The sequence below is a fragment of the Puma concolor genome, chromosome D1, assembly GCF_028749965.1.
Source record: "Puma concolor isolate L17-30 chromosome D1, mPumCon1.1.hap2, whole genome shotgun sequence".
NCBI lineage: Eukaryota > Metazoa > Chordata > Mammalia > Carnivora > Felidae > Puma > Puma concolor.
Genome location: NC_141676.1, coordinates 112,503,845 through 112,524,868, shown reverse-complemented (window position 1 = coordinate 112,524,868; position 21,024 = coordinate 112,503,845). Strand labels below are relative to the sequence as shown.

General features: G+C 38.7%; 1 long non-coding RNA gene across 1 annotated transcript; it reads left to right on the top strand.

The window, feature by feature from the left end:
• The first annotated feature begins 3,783 nt into the window (after nt 1–3,783).
• Nucleotides 3,784–5,814, top strand: LOC147576997 (uncharacterized). Its single transcript, XR_015240597.1, has 2 exons — nt 3,784–3,882; nt 5,212–5,814. It is a non-coding gene; the product is annotated as an uncharacterized LOC147576997 (long non-coding RNA).
• The last annotated feature ends 15,210 nt before the right edge of the window (nt 5,815–21,024 follow it).

Here is a 21,024-nt window from a genome sequence, read left to right as displayed (position 1 = left end):
TTTAGACCTAAGGACACCTTCAGATTGAAAGTGAGGGGATGTAGAACTATCTATTGTGCTACTGGAACTCAAAAGAAAGCTGGAGTAGCCATACTCATATCAGACTAACTAGACTTTAAATTAAAGGCTGTAACAAGAGATGAAGAAGGGCATTATATAATAATTACAGGGTCTATCCATCAGGAAGAGCTAACAATTATAAATGTCTATGCACCGAATACAGGAGCCCCCCAAATATATAAAACAATTAATCACAAACATAAGCAACCTTATTGATAAGAATGTGGTGATTGCAGAGGACTTTAATACTCCACTTACAACAATGGATAGGTCATCTAGACACAGGATCAATAAAGAAACAAGGGGCCTGAATGATACATTGGACCAGATGGGCTTGACAGATATATTTAGAACTCTGCATCCCAAAGCAACAGAATATACTTTCTTCTCGAGTGCACATGGAACATTCTCCAAGATAGATCACACACTGGGTCACAAAACAGCCCTTCATAAGTATACAAGACTTGAGATAATACCATGCCTACTTTCAGACCACAATGCTATGAAGCTTGAAATCAAGCACAGGAAAAAGTCTGGAAAACCTCCAAAAGCTGGAGGTTAAAGAACACCCTACTAAAGAATGAATGGGTCAACAAGGCAACTAGAGAAGAAATTAAAAGAATACATGAAAACAAATGAAAATGAAAATACAACAATCCAAATGCTTTGGGATGCAGTGAAGGCAGTCCTGAGAGGAAAATACATTGCAATCCAGGCCTATCTCAAGAAACAAGAAAAATCCCAAATACAAAATCTAACAGCACACCTAAAGGCAACAGAAGCAGAAGAGCAAACACAGCCCAAACCCAGCAGAAGAAGAGAAATAATAAAGATCAGAGCAGAAATAAACAATATACAATCTAAAAAAACTGTAGAGAAGATTGATGAAACCAAAGGTTGGTTTTTTGAAAAAACAAACAAAATTGATAAACCTCTAGCCAGGCTTCTCAAAAAGAAAAGGGAGGTGACCCAAATAGATAAAATCATGAATGAAAATGTAATTATTACAACCAATCTCTCAGAAATACAAGCAATTATCAGGGAATACTATGAAAAATTACATGCCGAAGAAATGGACAAATTCCTAAACACCCACACACTTCCAAAACTCAAACAGGAAGAAAGAGAAAATTTCAATAGACCCATAACGAGTGAATAAATTGAATCAGTTATCAAAAATCTCCCAACAAATAAGAGTCCAGGACCAGATGGCTTCCCAGGGGTATTCTACCAGACATTTAAAGCAGAGATAATACCTATCCTTCTCAAGCTATTCCAAAAAATTGAAAGGGAAGGAAAACTTCCAGACTCATTCTTTGAAGCCAGCATTACTCTGATTCCTAAACCAGAGACCCAGCAAATAAAGAGAACTACAGGCCAAAATCCCCGATGAATATGGATGCAAAAATTCTCAACAAGATACTAGCAAATCGAATTCAACAGCATATAAAAAGAATTATTCACCATGATCAAGTGGGATTCATTCCTGGGATGCAGGGCTGGTTCAACATTTGCAAATCAATCAATGTGATACATCACATTAATAAAAGAAAAGAACCATATGATCCTGTCAACCGATGCAGAAAAAGCATTTGACAAAACTCAGCATCCTTTCTTAATAAAAACCCTCAAGAAAGTGGGGATAGAAGGAACATACTTAAAGATCATAAAAGCCGTTTATGAAAAGCCCACAGCTAATATCATCCTCAATGGGGAAAAACTGAGAGCTTTCTCCCTGGGATCAGGAACACAACAGGGATGTCCACTGTCACCGCTGTTGTTTAACATAGTGTTGGAAGTGCTAGCATCAGCAGTCAGACAACAAAAGGAAATCAAAGGCATCCAAATTGGCAAAGATGAAGTTAAGTTTTCACTTTTTGCAGATGACATATTATCCATGGAAAATCCGATAGACTCGACCAAAAGTCTGCTAGAACTGATATATGAATTCAGCAAAGTCGCAGGTTACACTAACAATGTACAGAAATCAGCTGCATTCTTATACACTAATAATGAAGCAACAGAAAGACAAATAAAGAAACTTATCTCATCAACAATTGTACCAAGAAGCATAAAACACCTAGGAATAAACCTGACCAAATATGTAAAAGATCTGTATGCGGAAAACTATAGAAAGCTTATGAAGGAAATTGAAGAAGATAGAAAGAAATGGAAAAATATTCCATGCTCATGGATTGGAAGAACAAATATTGTTAAAATGTCAATACTGGGGCGCCTAGGTGGCTCAGTCGGTTGTGTCCAACTTCAGCTCAGGTGATGATCTCGCAGTCCGTGAGTTCAAGCCCTGCGTTGGGCTCTGTGCTGACAGCTCAGAACCTGGAGCCTGTTTCAGATTCTGTGTCTCCCTCTTTCTTTGACCCTCCCCTGTTCATGCTCTCTCTCTGTCTCAAAAATAAATAAACGTTAAAAAAATTTAAAAAAAATATTAAAATGCCAATACTACCCAAAGCTATCAACACATTCAATGCAATCCCAATCAAAATTGCACCAGCATGCTTCTCGAAGCTAGAACAAGCAATCCTAAAATTTGTATGGAACCACAAAAGGCCCCAAATAGCCACAGTAATTTTGAAGAAGAAGACCAAAGCAGGAGCCATCACAATCCCAGACTTTAGCCTCTATTACAAAGCTTTAGTCATGAAGACAGCATGATATTGGCACAAAAAAAGACACGTTGACCAAAGGAATAGAATAGAAACCCCAGAATTAGACCCACAAAAGTATGGCCAACTAATCTTTGACAAAGCAGGAAAGAACATCCAATGGAAAAAAGACAGTCTCTTTAACAAATGGTGCTGGGAGAACTGGATAGCAACATGCAGAAGGATGAAACTAGACCACTTTCTTACACCACTCACAAAAATAAACTCAAAATGGATAAAGGACGTGAATGTGAGACAAGAAACCATCCAAACCCTGGAGGAGAAAGCAGGAAAAAACCTCTTTGACCTCGGCTGCAGCAATTTCTTACTTGACACATCTCCAAAGGCAAGGGAATTAAAAGTAAAAATGACCTATTGGGACCTCATGAAGATAAAAAGCTTCTGCACAGCAAAGGAAACAATCAACCAAACTGGGAAAAAATATTTGCAAATGACATATCGGACAAAGGGCTAGTATCCAAAATCTATAGAGAGCTCACCAAACTCCATACCTGAAAAACAAATAATCCAGTGAAGAAATGGGCAGAAGACATGAATAGACACTTCTCTAAAGAAGACATCCAGATGACCAACAGGCACATGAAAAGATGCTCAACGTCGCTCCTCATCAGGGAAATACAAATCAAAACCACACTCAGATATCACCTCACACCAGTCAGCGTGGCCAAAATGAACAAATCAGGAGACTATAGATGCCGGAGAGGATGTGGAGAAATGGGAACCCTCTTGCACTGTTGGTGGGAATGCAAATTGGTATAGTCACTCTGGAAAACAGTGTGGAGGTTCCTCAAAAAATTAAAAATAGACCTACCCTATGACCCAGCAGTAGCACTGCTAGGAATTTACCCAAGGGATACAGGAATACTGATGCATAGGGGCACTTGTACCCCAATGTTTATAGCAGCACTCTCAACAATAGCCAAATTGTGGAAAAAGCCTAAATGTCCATCAGTTGATGAATGGATAAAGAAATTGTGGTTTATATACTCCATCATTTCTTTACCTAAATGTTGTCCCCACATAAAGGCATTCTTTGATCCCCAAACTCAGTTATGCCTTCCTTCTTTCCCTCTCACAGTTCCATGGCCTTCACATGAAAGTGATCTGTGTGACAGTCTTCTCCACTGAGCTTAAGCAGGTACTGGATTATTATTTATTTATCCCCCTATCTAGCAGAGTGCTTAGTACATAGTAGGTGTTCGATAAACACTTGTTAATCACTTGCTACTTCATTGAGTGAATGGTCCAATAAATAAATGAATGAATAAAGTTAAATCCATCATCCAGTTGCTCACTTAAAAAAAAAAAGCCCATCGTTAATAGTTGACATTTCCTTCGATGTTCGCTGCCACACATATTCACCAAGTGACATGTATAACTACACAGTCAGGAAACACTCACCATGAAGTTTCTAATATGAGGCCAAACTATTTCCATGCCCAGAATGGAGTTAGCAGAGATTGGCTGCAGATAACATCTCCTGGCTGGAGATTAAGCAACTGAAAGGTCTTGCTTACCTTCCCTACGCCTTCTCAGATCATCAGCTTTTGAGGAATAAGTCAAGTTGGTTAAAAATAAATAAATTGCAAAACTAAGTTTCATGACACTCCTACATGGTAATAACTACACCTTGAAAACGCTAAAATGTTCAATGGAAATTTTTACACATTACGACAACATAAGATGTCAAGGCGATTAAGATAAAAAGCACATCAAACTTTCCACAAATGAAATATTAAGACCAAGATAATAGGTCAAAAGGAAACAGGGAAATTTAATTTTTTTCACTGTGTTGTTGACTTTTCTTCATCTTCCTTGAATTCATTAGGAAAAGCAGTTTGTTCTTCCCAGAAATGGATCACATGCCCTGTGTAAATCTCTAGCAGCACATAGCAGAATATATAATTTTTGTAAAAACTAATTTGAATCGATCAAAAATAATAACATACTTTTCTTTCAAGGAAAATAAACTGAATATTCTAACCTTAGAGAAAAAATTATTTAGAAGATGAAATTAAAACTATAGAAAAACAGAGCATCCAAATATTGATTAAAATTTCAATTACCCAACTGTCTCTTAAAATACATTGAGAAGCTCAGTAGAACCCAAATGCATGATGTTTGGGAAATCTTGACATTTTCTAGCAAAACCCAAATGCATTCTTATCATTATTTATGTAATATATAAGCAACTCCTCACTTCACATTTGGGGGGAAAGAGTGTTAAACAGAAGCATATTAGAAATGTATCAACCTGGGGCATCTGGGTGGCTCAGTCGGTTAAGCATCCAACTTCAGCTCACACCACAATCTCGCAGTTGGTGGGTTTAAGTCCCGCAGTGGGTTCTCTGCTGTCAGCCTGCTTGGAGCCTGCTTCAGATCCTCTGTCTCCCTCTCTCTCTCTCCCCCTCCCCTCCCCCCGTCTCTCAAAAATAAATGAACATTAAAAGATACATTTCCATTGCAGGAGACTGAAATCTCAAACTGTGGCCTCAACATTGTCATCTGAAAGCTGGTTGTCTATCTCCTGAATTTTTATACTGATCTGGAAGAGAAGGCAAGAAGAGCTAGCACTTTGGGCGTCTCTACACAGGTCCATACTGAACACATTAATTTTAATTAATTTGTATAAACTTGTGATCCAGACATTATGGGAGCACTCACCCAGTCCACACTACCCTTTCTAGAATGTATCCCCTTTTGAAGGAAGTGACTCCTCACCACCAGCTGATATGGCTTGGGTTGAATGCAAACACAAGAGGAACCAGCGTGTGATGGAGAGAGACTAATTTGATTCTTTCTTCTGAGAAGTTGCACTTGGAGATACAGGGGATGTTATTCAGAAGATAGTGGAAAATTGAATCGAAGTGTCAGCAAGTAGAGGAATGTGAAATCACATGAAACTCAACAAGAGAGAAAAGAAGGAAGCAGAGATAAAGGAGAATCTCATGCTTTAAAAGCACAAAGAATGAATGTGCACAAGAATTTTCTGTTCTAGTGTCTGTCCCCAGGAGGCTTGGCTTATTTCATTTCTTTCCTTATCCTAAAACTAAATTCACCTTAACTTAAACTGGCTTAAATGGGCTTTATCCCTTGCAACCAGTGATGCTATGCTGATACGTTAATTTCTAGAAAGGTCTGTGGCTGAAGATAACCAGTTTCTCCTCCCTTAACCAGTCTGTGTGTGTTCAGACATGGCTTGAATGTCTATCAGTGAACTCGTGGCTCCTCCAAATTAGCAACATCATTTCTAATGGCCAGTCCTCACACTTTTAAATTGACAACGGCCATGAAAGCTAATTTTCCAGAATCAGGCAAACTCTCATCCCATTTCTCCCTTGCAAATACGAAATTCAAGCAGCATCTTTCAGAAACAGCCAGGAGCAGGTTATTGCATCTGGGCTTTTGGGACTCAGAGTGCCAATTTCCCAGCACTGATAGGTGAGGTCCTTGAAGCTCCCTTCCTAAAAGGGCAGTGCTCTAAATAACACTGTGGAGACATATTGAGATGTATTCACAACCGTCTGCAAAGAAACCTCCTGCTGACGTCAATGGGAGTTTATCCTGAGGGCCTGAGAATTAGGCGCCTATTAATACCTTTTCCTCAGTGATTTCAATCTGATCTAAAAGCTTTAGCTTTTTCTTTCCCGAGAGTGGGTAGGAGAAATGGAGGATGTGACTGCGTAGGAACACTTTGAGATTCCCTGTGTTTTACTTAGGAATTTTACTTCCGAAGTTCAAGTTGGGAGAAACTTAGCCCTGGTTCTTCTACCTCTATGCTTTGACTCTCACCTCCCCCGCCATCCCCCCGCCCCCAACTCCCTTTTAGTATTACTGCACTTCTCCTGCATGATTTCAAGTTTCACTGATCATTGGGAAAAGTTCTGAAATTGACATCAACATTTAAAAGCAGATGGCATTGTAGATGTTGAATATTTAATCCGTAGGTTTGGGGGTCGTGGTGTACTCGGCCTTTTTCTACATTTTTAAATTATTATTATTTTTTACTTTTTAAGAAGTCAGCTTGTTTTTTGGCAGTTTGGGTGTGAGCACTCAAACTGATTAATTTCAGTGTGACTATTAAATTAGAGAAAACCTTTTAAATATAGAGAAAAGAAAAAAGGCTTATAACACAAAAGAAAGGCTATAGCTTTGGAAATGCATGGTGTTTTTTTTTCAAACAATATATGTATGAATAACACATTCTCCATTTACCCCATTGGATAGTCTTACTACACAGACTAAAACTCATCATTGGAAAGACATATTTTTCTAATGTTTCAGGTGTCTAACAAAATGATTCTAAAAACACACATAATCTCTTAATTTATTGTCTAAATCAGGACACTTTGAGAATGAAAAGGCATTATAAATAATACACTGGGACAACAGGTATAAACCAGTTTATCTCATAAATAAGGCACCGGTTGTCACCATTTTCCCCGAAAAGATCAAAATCAGTGAAAACAGTTCTCTTCTAGGTTTCTACCATATGCCATTAGGAAAATTCCAATTAAAACAACAAGGTGATGCCACTGCATACCTAATAGATCAGTCAAAGTCTGGAATACTGACAATGCCAAATGCTTATGAGAACATAGAGCAACAGAAACTAATTCATTGCTTGTGGGAATGCAAATGGTGCAGCCACTTTGCAATGGTACAGCCAATGCAATATAGCCCCAGAATACACCTCAGAGTGGGATGATGGGAATATGACAGATTACTGCCTTTTCTTTATTGCTGGCCCTGGCCAAAATGTTGTAAAATTTATTTCAACCGTTGTACTTTACAAGTAGACAACCACAAGGAAACGGAATGTCATAACATTTTTAAGGATCAGACTCAGGTTCACAGCAAAATTAGGAGAAAAGTAATGAAATTTCCTATATGCTGCCCTACTCCCATACTATGACATTTATTTTTTATTGTGGTAAAATACATGTAGCATAAAATTTACTATTTTTAGGAGCACACAGGTGGCTCATTCAGTTAAGCGCTGGACTTCAGCTCAGGTCATGATCTCACGGTTCATGAGTTTGAGCCCCACACTGGGCTCTCTGCTGTCAGCACAGAGCCTCCTTCAGATACTCTGTCTCTCTCTCTCTCTCTCTGCCACTTCCCTGCTCATGCTGTCTCTCTCTCAAAAAGAAACATTTAAAAAATTACTAGTGTTAAGTGTACAGTTCAGTGGCATTAAGTAGATACACATCATTGCACAACAATCAATACTATCCATTTCTGGGACGTTTCATCACTCCAAACTGGAACTCTATACCCATGAAAAGGCAACTCCCATACCTCCTCCCACCAGTCCCTAGTCACCATTATTCTGGTTTCTATCTCTATGGATTTGACTGATTTATATGCCTCAGGTAAGTAGAATAATACAGTAAGCGTCCTTTGATAACTGGCTTGTTTCAGTTGGCCTAACTTTTTCAAGGTTCATGTATGTTCTAACATGTACCAGAATTCCATATGTTTTAAAAGCTTAATAATATTCTAATGCATGCATATACCACATTGTGTTTATCCCTTTATCAACTGATGGACACTTGGGTTGCTTTCACATTTTGGCTATTGTTAGTAATGCTGGGATGAGCATGGGGGTACAAATAACTGTTTGGGTCCTTCCTTCAAATTCTTTTGAGTATATACCCAGAAGGAGAATTGCCAGATAATATGGTAGTTCTATTTTAAACTTTATTTTTGAGAAACTACCATACTGGTTTCCTGAGCAGCTGCTCCATTTTTCATTCTGACCACTAGTGCACATAGGTTCTGATTTCTCCACAACTTCACCAACACTAATTTTGTAAACATTCTTTTTGTGTTTTTAATAATAGATAGCTTAATGGCTGTAAAGTGGTATCTCATTGTGGTTTTGGTATTTCCCTAATGATTAGTGATACTGAACGTCCTCTGTGCTTATTTTGCCATGAGTGTATCTTCTTTGGAGAAATGTCTATTCATATTCTTTGCCCATTTTTTACATTGAGTTTTCTGTTGAGTTGTACAAGTTTTCTTTATATGTTCTAGATATATCTGAGTAATTTTTTGCATTGTTTTCAATGTCCAGTTTTCCCACAATCATTTTTTTGGAAAGATTTTTCTTTCCCACTGAATCCATTTGGCACCCTTATAAAAATCACTTGACTGTATATGTGAGGGTTTATTTGTGAACTGTTAATCCTATTTATTCTTCTGTATACCTGTCTTCATGCCACCACCACAGTGTTTCTACAACTGTAGCTTTGCATTAAGTTTTGAAATCAGGAAGGGTAGGATCAACTTTTTTTTTTTTTCAGATTGTTTTGGCTATTCAAGGTCCTTTGCAACTCCATATGAATTTTATGATAAATTTTTCTACGTCCGCAAAAAAAAGTCAATGTTTAATAGGATTGCTCTGAATCTGTAGATCATTTTGAGTAGTACTGACATTTTAACAATTTAAGTTTTCTAGTCAATGAACATGGGATGCCTTTTACTTACAGGCATCTTATTACAGACAGTGCTTTTTTTTTTTTTTAACAAAAAGTCTGTGGTAACCCTGCATCAACCAAGTCTATTGGTGTTATTTCTCAACAGGATTTGTTTACTTCATGTCTCCATGTCACAGTTTCAAATGTTTTCATGATGATATCAAAAGTGCTGTAATCCTATGATAAAACTTTAATGATTGAGGAGTTGTTTCTATTAATGTTTTCTTAAGACGGGATCTATTCCTGCTGAAGATGCTGTGATGACTGTTGACATTACAACAAAGGATTTAGAATATTACATAAACTTTGTTGATAAAGCAGCAGCAGAGTTTGAGAGGAATAATTTCAGTTTTGAAAGAAGTTCTGTTGTGGATAAAATGCTTTCAAACAGCATCACATGCTACAGAGAAATAGCTCATGAAAGGAAGTCAGTCCAGGAGGCAGACGCCACTGTTGGCTCATTTTAAGAAATTGCCACAGCTGCCTGAACCTTCCGCAGCCACCACCATGATCAGTCATCAGTCAGCGATCATCAATATCGAGGCAACACCCTCCACCAGCACAAAGATTAAGACTCACCGAAAGCTCGGGTGATGATTAACGTTGCTTAGCAATATTTTTAAATTAAAGTATATACATTGGTTTGTTAGAAATAATGCTATTGCATACTTAAGAGACTACAATATAGTGTAATCATAAATTTTATACGCACTGGGAAACAAAAAAAATTCATTCAACTTACTTTTTTGCAGCGGTCTGGAACCAAACCTGCACTATCTCTGAGGTGTGCCTGTATTGGTTTCTTCTGTAATTTCTTCCAGCAATGTTTGTAGTTTTCAGTGTACACATCTGTTACGTCCTTAGTTAGTTTTGTTTTCATGCATTTTATTCTGTTAACCCGTTGGAGCCAATGTGGATTGCAGGATATAAAGAAGAAAAAAATCTGTCTTCTTCTCCATTAACACGTGGCCTCAGTACTCCTTAGATGAGGGAAAATGGCCGTTTAATGCGCTCTTAAACTTCAATACCATCTCTGCTAAGATCCTGTACATACTTCCCTCTTTTTCCTGAATTACTGTCTCATCTTTGTTTCTTTTCAAGATGTGAAGTATATCTTGAGAGGATTGGACAAACGTGGCCTGACTTTTGTATGGGGGATTTTTCTCCCTCATTCATTTCCCAGGTTAATGGTTATGATAATGGGGGCCAACTGTCTGGTTAGTGTAGCTTGGGATGGGGCCTTTAGGGAATCTTCCCAAGCAGCTGCCCAAACTCCTTTGTTTCAGGGCGGTTCCTTGTCTCCCCCTGCCCAACACGGACTGCCTATTTTCACTTTCTGCTGGTGACAGAAAACGTGTGTCTGTTCATCTGTCTGAGCTGACCAGCTTTAGGATTGGGAGGCTTCTTTCTCTGCCCTCTGGGCTCTTATCTGCCTCTGGCCTTGCTGGTGGAGCCTAGCCTCTTCTGCCTTCCCCTTGCCCATTCTGTTTCTGCACCGCCGTGGGTGTGGCTTGCGTAATCCACTGCTATACCACCCTCTGTGCCTCCAGTGCCACTGGCTCCTGGTCCTCCTACCCTCGCTTTCAAGGAGCCACTAGCACTCCAAGCTCTTGGGCCACACCTTTATGAGATTCAAACTGGACCACCTCCCTAATCAACGGGGTGTCCAGGGACTCCTCCCTGGACTTCAACCACCCACTTCAGATTTTCCCACAAGTGCCCCAGGGAAAAGTTGACAGTGAAGAAGTGACTTTTAAGTGGACATAGGTGCATCATATTCTGTATTCAAACTAATTTACGTGTGTTAGTTTAATTAAGATACACATCTTTAGAGTTATCAGCATTAACTATAAAACTTTAATTCTACCAAGGTTTACTGAAAGCCAAATAAGCGTGTGTTATTTCTGTTGCAATTTTTCAGCAAAAAATATGACTCCATATGAAGGTTAACTTTTTCTGTGTCAAAGGTTTCATGGGTTATTGTTAAAAAACAAGTAGAATGAATAAATAAAAAGGTTCAGAGCTTTCAAAATATTTGGTAACCTAAAACTTTCAACTTTTACTAAGTTAGATGATAAACTGGATTGAATTCACTGGATATATGTCTTCTCCAAATAAGATAAAATACTGAAGCTTTGATTACTGATGTAGGTTTGTGTTTTTAGTATCTCACTGCACAGGAACTCAGGATTCTTGGGTCTGTTGGTAAACGTGCCCTGTGTTTTGCTATAAGACTGTACTATGGAAAAGCATGTTTTTAGGAATTGCAAATTGTACTTATAAAGTTCAAATATAGAGAATTCTGGTGTAACAAACAGTTCACAACTGGTTACTGATGTTGGAGACAACGGCATAAAAAATTAAATTTCCTTACTACTACAACCCATTGACAAGTTACTCTTGTAACCTCTTCCACTTACTCTCTCTCTCTCTCTAAAAGCAAACAAAAAAACCCAAAACAAACAAATAAAAAAACCCACTTCCTTTGGAAACTTCCTTTATCTTTACCCCCCCAAGATATATGATGATGGCAAACATCCCTTAAGGATATGACCCACTGATACACATCTGAAGGGTTTAATGACTGAGGTTTTACTAAACAGTAATGAATGACGTTTTCTTTTTTAAAAATCTTTTTAAAGTTTATTTATTTATTTTGAGAGAGAGAGAGAGAGAGAGACAGAGAAAGTGAGCAAGCAGGGAGCAGTAGAGGGACAGAGAGGGAGACAGAGAATCCCAGCAGGTTCCATGCTGTCAGCCCAGAGCCTGATGTAGCTGGAACTCACAAATCATGAGATCATGACCTGAGCTGAAACCGAGAGTTGGATGCTTAATTGACTGAGCCCCACAGGCACCCCATTAAATGACATTTTCCTAACAGCTAGCCACCTCAAGGTCCTGGAAACCTTACTTCCAAAATTCCTTACAGACTTAAGCTATCCCTAACCCCCTCCCAATGTAGAAGTATATAATCAGTCGCTCCTCACGACTCCAATGCAGGTCTTTCTGTCCAGGGGACCTGTCCCCATGTTTTAATAAAACCGGCTTTTCACACCTAAGACATCTCAAGAATTCTCTCTTGACCATTTGCTCTGAACCCCAACATTTCCATGTCAATCACTGCTTACTTTTCACTGGAAACTAAGGTTTCTGAGATCAAAGTTCTGATAAATATGGTTAGGACACTTGGGGGTGATGGGAGAAGCAAAAGTGTGCAGGAAAGGAGGAGGTATATGAGAAAGATAAAAGGAATCGAAATGTATTTTGCTGAGGAAAAAAAGAAAGTAATTTTCTCCTAAAATAAGATTATTTAGAGAGAAAAGGCTTAGGACAAAATCTGAATGAAAAAGGAAATTGTACAAGGTTTGTGAAGGGCAGTCTTTGCAAAAGAATTTGATGTGTGGTCAAGAGAAAAGTTCAAATGAATGGACTTTAAAAGTACACTGGTGTAAGATTGACTTCTGCTATTCTCTTTATTAAAAAGACAGGGGCGCCTGGGTGGCGCAGTCGGTTAAGCGTCCGACTTCAGCCAGGTCACGATCTCGCGGTCCGTGAGTTCGAGCCCCGCGTCGGGCTCTGGGCTGATGGCTCAGAGCCTGGAGCCTGTTTCCGATTCTGTGTCTCCCTCTCTCTCTGCCCCTCCCCCGTTCATGCTCTGTCTCTCTCTGTCCCAAAAATAAATTAAACGTTGAAAAAAAAAAAAGACAAAGTTTTCTTGATTTGTGGGTCTGTTCTTAATGGGAATTATTAAAAAAAAGTTTTTTTTCTTTATCTTCCCAGAAAAACAAGGTTTCTATGTTCTGTCTTCCTCATCTTTGATTACTTATGATAGTGAAAACTTCCTCAATATGGGGCACCTGGGTGACTCATTTGGTTGAGCATCCAACTTTTGATTTTGGCTCAGGTCATGTTCTTGGTGTTGTGGGATTGAGCTCTGCATCATGCTCCATGCTCAGCATGGAGATTCTTTCTCTCCCTCTCCCCTACTCACATCCTCTCTCTAAAATAAAAAAATAAAATAAAAATAAAAACAAACAACAACAACAAAACTTTGTCAATATTAAAGAAGCTACGTTTTTATATATAACTTCCTGTAAAATTCCTTATTGCTCCCTTGGTTAAATGTAAATACTAGTTTTATAATGATCTGTAATCCTACTTAGGTATGAGCTTCAAATTTTCGGAGGTTTTTGACAAGCTTGATGATATTTGAGTTGTAAATGAAGTCTTTTTGATTAATTAGGCTGGTTTAATTGGTATGTGAAGTTATTTGGGAAGGACTGTCAAAGGAATAATAAGCCTTAGATTGTATTGTTTGGATAATGCTGTAACTGTTCTAGGAATTATATGTAATTTCTAAAGTTTTGATATGTTTTGGTATAAGGCTATCACTTGGTATTCTGATTAGTCAAGTGTTATAGAAATAACTGGATTTCCTTGTCAGCTCTATTGTAACAAACTCTCTCTTTAACCATATACATTTTTGAGTCTTTTGTCATTTATAGTTATTGTTCTTATTCTCTTGCAAAATGTGTTTCATCTTCAGGAAGATTCGTTAAAATGACTTTTGACAAATACAGGTTTTTTGTTTTGTTTTGTTTTTGAGAGAGAGAGGGAGAGAGAGAGAGAGGCAGAGCACAAGTGGATGAAGAGCAGAAGGAGAGAGAATCTTAAACAGTCTCCATGCCCAGTGTGGAGCCTAGTGAGGAGCTTGATCTTATGAACATGAGATCATGACCTGAGCCAAAACAGAGTCGGATGCTTAACCAACTGAACCAACCAGGTGCCCCCAAGTGCAGGTTTTTGGTATCTTTAAAATTACAAAACTGAAATGGGTAAGAATTTCCAGAACTAATGGAAAAAGCTGTATTCAAACCGAACAAGAATTAGTAACATGGGACTAAATGAATTGAGAAAGATAATTATAGTTTTTGTGACCCCTGTTTGAAACATTGTTGCTTCTCTAATGTTTGTTCTTCCAGATCAAGGTTATTTCCTCTTAAGATACCCATGATATACAAAAACATTATAAATATTCCTTTGTGAACAAATTGAAGCATTTAACTTTTCTCCCTACCTGAACCCTCTGAAACTCAGAAACTGTCAGTGAATATTCGTTCTTCTGTGGCAATTATAATTATTTGCCTAAGTTTAATGAGAATCTGTTCTCCTTGTAACAGGACACCATTGGAAACATCAGTTATATTACCAAAGCTTTGAGTAGAATGTCATGTTTGACAGACGTGCATAGACTCAGATATGACCATACAGTTTTAAGGAACTAGGGCTGACTTTATGAAGCACGGAGTCAATAAAGCACCTTTGGAAATGTTGGCCTGATACCTTGCTTATTACAGAGTTCCCAGCAGCCTTACCACGTGAGTCAAGAATGTCACTTCCTGGCAGGTGCAGGAACCTCAGGATATTGTGGGGTCCTTGGCAAGAGGAATTTTCCCATATCTACAGGCACTGCAGTCAACTCTGATGACTTGGCATGGCCTCTGACCTCAAGAGGTGACTAAAATTTCAAACTAGATTCCTTTATAAAAAGCTCCAGCAAGGCATATTTTAAGAGATATATGATGATCAACCATTATTCCTGATAAGTGTATATAAATAATTATGCCAAGTTTATTAAAACTGGACTTATCTTACATACAAATTAGTCTTTATTTGGCTGGCTATCTTTGATAAAAATGATGGTGATTATAGAGAGGAAATATGCTTCCATAACACATCTTTGTAGATATTAGATTTTGATACTATTTACTGTAAAGTGCACTAGAATATGAATTCTTCCGGGTTTCTGAAATATCTGGCTTTGGCTCTCCTAACTAAAGTTTCCAGTATTTCCTCAGTATCATAATTTAAAGTCATTAAAAACTAAAATTTCCCTTTTCCCTGAAGCCCTGAATATTGATGCTGCACAATTTGGGGCGGACTTCAGAGAAATGGGCACAAAGCTTGTGTATGGAGAATCTTCGTGCTTGTTGCTCTATGGTCATTCAAAAGGATCACCAGAGACATTTGAATTACAACCCAAAAAGACTCATCTGATTCCTGCTTCCTGTTCCCACTCCACCTGAGGATGCTTCAATTCTGACATCTAAAAACCTTCTCATTGGTAGCGCTGGAGACTGAGACACTAAGATTGTAATTTTCTACAACCATTAACTGAAAATTTTCTTTTGTTTCCATAGAAGTTCCACTTATTAATTCCCGAATTGCTTGCTGAATAAAACAGAGTCTATATGATGGCTAACATCACCTGCTACACAATTAAGGCCTTAAGTGACTCTCAAAATAGCATTACATTATGAAACATTGAAATAACTCAAATGCATAAAGCAAAATTGAATGGTCTGAGATGTATTTTTAAAAAAATTTTTTTTAAATGTTTTTATTTATTTTTGAGACAGAGAGAGACAGAGCATGAGCAGGGGACGGGCAGAGAGAGAGGAAGATACAGAATCCAAAGCAGGATCCAGGCTCTGAGCTGTCAGCACAGAGCCCAATACGGGGCTCAAACTCACAGACCATGAGATCGTGACCCGAGCTGAATTCGGACGCTTAACCGACTGGGCCACCCAGGTGCCCCAAAGAAGAGGTTTTTCTTTTTTTTTTTAATGTTTACTTATTTTGATAGAAAGTGAGTGAGTGGAAGAGGGGCAGAGAGAGAGAGAGAGGGACAGAGGATCTGAAGCAGGTTCTGTGCTGACAGCAGAGAGCGCAATGTGGTGCAAGAACTCACAAACCCTGAGATCATGACCTGAGGTGAAGTTAGATGCTCAACAGACTGAGCCACCTAGGCGACCCTTGAATGGTTTGAGATGTCTTAAGAGCAGCAAGAGAAACATGCTTCATTATTAAAACAGAATGTTCTGTATGTTGCAGATTATCACAAAAATGTAAACACGATTGCTAAAAGATACGGATTGGTGCTTTAAACGACCTCGCTCTGTAAACTCCTGGACTGGAAGAGGATTTTGGACAAGTATCAGGTCTTTTTATTGGGCTTCTTTTTCTCATATTAATCTTATATTGTTGTGTTTTCTGATGTTTCTCTGACCGGTGCCGAGACTCCTTCACTGCCACAACTTCCGGCTGACAGATGATCCTTTCTACTCAAGGAAATTCATATATATTGTCTACCTTGTACTGGGCTGCCTCTGCCTTGGTTACTCCAGTATATAAATTCCCCAACTGACCAATGTCACCCATAGGTAGAGACATCCCTATGCCCCTATTCAGCAGGAAGAAGATACAGAAGAGAAGACCTTCCACCCTCAGCAATCTTAAAGATTTAAAGGTCAGGGGGAAAATGATGAGGAGAACAAAGGCAAGAGAAATGTAGATAAAATTAAATTTCCTTAAAACGTGCAGCTCATTGATAAGTCCCTGAGATATGCAGCGTGTGACATCCCTCAAGGAACTCACAACTGCCTTAATGTTGATGCTTTACTAGAGACTAAAAGCAACCGCAGCTTGACAATAGCCAGGCCTCCAGGATCCTTTAAATTTTCTTTAACATAAGGAAATCCCTTTGGAGACTTCTGTAATATCTAACCAACTCCCCATCCCCAACTTAAAAATATATTATCAGTTACGTTTCACAACCACAGAGTGGCTCTTTCTGCCACTGAGTGGTCCTGTTCCTGGGCTATAATATAAAACACCTTTTTGCACTGTAAAATGTCTCAAGAATTCTTTGTTGACCCTTGTGCTCAATGACCCCACATCAGTTATACTATTTACTTATTGTTTGTATGGTTACTGTTTGGTTTTCACAATGCAGTGGAAGCTCCATCATACAGACTTTTTCTTGCACTGCATCCTAACACTAATCCCTAGCACCATGCAGGGATGTTCTCATTAGGACACATAAACCAACAACAACAAAATGTGATCACTTTCTACTCTCAAGAGAATGGGCAGGACAAAATATTCACTTATTCTTTGGCCAGCCCTGCGCAAGTAAGCCAAAGGATACTGGATGGCTGTTGAAATGGGGGAGAGGGCGACAGAGAAGGAACATGGGAGAAAACCAAACACAGACGGCTTTACTGACCCTGAAGTTGGAACTCAATTTTCATTTCCTTTTGACACTGATGTATCTACATGAGGGCACATGCCAGGCCTAGCCTAGGATCCCAAACATCCCTCTAAGGGGTTTGGAGATTTTTTTTCTCCCTCTTGATTCATTCCACTATGGATGCTTATTATCACATGTTAACTTTCTAGGCTGCTGATAAAGCTACACTTCAAATCTGAACAATGGAGGTAAGCCTGTCTTAGCCCTCATTTGAAACAGTCAAATCCTTTCTCTTCTTCTCAATATAGTACATTTCCTGAGGGCTACGTTCCAGTTAAATAAAGACCAACTCCCAAGCTCTTTCTACTACTTATTTTCAACCTTTGCAGCCCCGTGCTGCCCTCAAATTCTGGGATTACCTCAAGCAGCTGCACAACCCACAGGGTGGGAAGACTCTTGCTCTCTTGCAGGCTAAGCTTGAGAACAAAGTTTTGATTTCTTTGACAACCTGGATTTATTTTCAGAGATATTAGAATGACTCACCTCTCCTGACATTTGTTTCTATAAAGACTAACTTTAAAATGTCACACTTCCAACTCTGTACAAAGGGCAAGAGAAAAGCTGCAAAAGCAACTGAACCTGAAGAGGACTCCACTTGAGACTTGCTTTCATCCTGCCTTGTCTGCCCTCCCTTCCCTTCTCTTCTGAGATTGATATGCCTCTCATGACCACCCCCACAGAGCCACATCCTGCAGGTGTGTGTTTATGTGAGTGACCAAACAATGGACCTCTAGGACCAGGAAGGCACTAACACAAGCCAAAATAAAAGTGAGCCCTTGTTTGCATCACTGCCTCTGCACATGAATTGCTGACTCCAATATTAACAGAGTATACATATGGTTCACAGAAATATTAAAAATAATTGAAGGACGTACAAAACAGAACATTGTTCCTGATACAATATTCAGTACCTTGCACCTCCCTTTTGTTTTATTTAAATTTCTCAAGGGTAGTCGACAGACTTAAAGCAAAGAGGATAACAAAGAGTATGAGGCAACTGATAAGTATGTCATGAAAGATTTCCATATGAAGTGGAAAAAGAAAAAGGCTCCAAAGTGAATAGATAAAAAAAGATAGGGAGAAACGGACAAAAATGCAATCATATTTCCCAATGCAAAGCTTATTGTGGAGCTGGAATTATAAGATTTTCTTTGCTCTAGCCAAAATTTTTAATTTCTACCTGTTACTTCTAGAATGAAAAAACAAAGTACAGCAAACTTGAAAAAAAATGCAGTTTTCACAATGTTCTCTAAGTGAATATGTGTGTCCACACTTAAAATGTATTTACTTGTAATGTTTGTGAATTCCTGGATTGGTTACACTAAAGGATTCTTGTTGGCCATAAGCAAAGTCTAGAAACAGAAATCTACTCCAGCTTAGGATACCAAAAAGATATTCTAGGAACCAGTTGAGAGAGCAAGAGAATGGATTCTGGCTGCCAGAGAGATGCAGTACAAGTCTGAAACTGCTGAGAAAGGTTTTCTCATATATCCAAATTTACTAGAGAATAAGAGGAATAACTCAACCTGGGAATAGTGACCGTACTAAGCAGCAAATAGATGTGAAATATTTGCCAAGCATTTATCATACACTAAATGTCCATACCTAAATTATATGAGGAAAACACAACAGATTTAACAAAGTGTGCCAGTTTTTAAGGCATGCACAGATACCCACCCTTCAAGACTTGAAAGATGTGAGGCCATTGTACATGCAAAAGAATCTTATGTAAGGGGAAATCAGGGGGAATTTTAGAAAACCCAAGATGACGAGACTATTACTGAATCCTGAGGACAAGAGAAGAAGGAGTACTATTAGGAATGGGAAAATCAGTCTAGTTGGTTAAAGATGGATAGCATTACACTTTGAAATAAGCTGCATTTCAGTGTATTTAATGTTTCCAAAGCTATTCATAAATTCTCAATATTGTATGATGAATGAATAAGCGAATGAGAAAAACAGTAAGTATATTATTGTGAAATGTACTGTATGCATTTAAAGGTGGTGGTGAGGGTTGAAAACTTGTGTGCAACCTGCCTCTCCGACAATTTACTTATTCCCAGCAGGGTCATGCCATGAGTATTAAAGACTAAGATTGTACCTTACACTTAGGATGAGGAATTTCTCAAGTCCCTGTTTTCCAGCATCTGATTCAAAAGGTCTTTCTTCAGATCTCCTTTGCTCTTCATCTTAATCCCCCCCACCACCCATTCCTGTTCTTTGTCTATGCCTGTTTGATTTGTTGACTCATTTTTAGGTCTGTCTAGCCTAAAATGCTTTAGACATTGTCTTCACTCTCCCATCATCTGTCATGGTGCAGAAATTGGGTAGGGGCAATGCCACCACTGTTCTTGTACCCAGGCTTCCAGGACCCAGCCCTGATAGTCTTATCTGGAAAAAGGTTTGGTGAATTGGCTAGGAGTCCACTCTACTGAGGTTATGTTGAGTCAGTTAGAAGGCTGGATTCCAGTTATGGTGACTCCATTAATTAATTCTGGATTCTAGAATTCAGCTGTGAACAAGACAGATATAGTCTCTGCTCTCATGGAACTTACATTCCAACGAAGGAGAAAACGATAGTAAGTTTGGAGAGGCATGAAAGAAATCATTAAAGGGTGGTAAGGTTCAGCCATGCTATGATCCCACTTCTGTGTGTTAAGAGATTACTTGCTTCTGTGCACAGGAGATGTGTTGAGAGGGCCAGGAGTAGACCGTAGATGGTCAGTTAAAGTTACATGAAAGTAGACCAAAGTAGAAAACACAGAGTTTTCTCTGGGACAGAGAGTGGAGATGGGCAGATATGAATGTACTAAATATGTATTTTGGAAAGTAAATTTGACAGGACTTATTATTGCAATGGAATTGGGTGACAGGAAGCAAGAGCAAGGATTCTGGGAAATCAGTGGAGTCTCAGGCTCTACTGGCTTGGTATTTGACTCACAGCAGCAAGGGAAGACTGACTTGAATATTCATATTACAACCAGTCAGTTTCCACTCAGCAAATTTTTCAGTGTAAATCTTTGCCCTAATAGAAGTAAGCCAAACTCACATCTCTGTCATTTGGCAGTACTTAGACTAGAAGTTGGTCCAAAACTGTGAACATACAGTGCCCAGATTCAAGACCATCTGTTGGGTAGGATACAGCTCATTCAGAAGCAGATCATCTAGATTTAGTAGTGGCCAGATGCCAAACAAAGATGAGACAATTATAAACCAAAGAAAGCAGTTGGTGTTTCCCTGAAAGAGGTGAGTTTTGAAGAAAGGTCATAGCGATTCCTATTCTTTGAATTGTGTCCTCTAGTGGCTTAAAAAAAAAAGTAAACGATTGTAGGAAGCTCTTTGAAATAGCAGGGTGAATGACATCTGTCTTGGTCTATGAAAGTATTTGGCCACCTGGTTGACTTTTTACTTAAAAGGCAATTATCTCCAGGTCATTATTTCTGCTGAAAGATCATGACCAAATTTACAGATGTCAGTAGATGGACCTCCATATTGGATTTCCATCCTCTGGGCTGTAAAAGGGTACAGAAAAATTACCTTGTGTACCCAGGGGATGCTGCCTTTTGTCATGAAGTCCCCAAATATTAAATAGCTAAGGGAAGTTCTCTTCAGCTCACTTAGTCCATGCTGTCAAAGCTATACATGATTTCTTTACTTGTCTCCCCAGAAGTTCCAAAGAATACAGAGGAGATAGGAGAAAATTTAC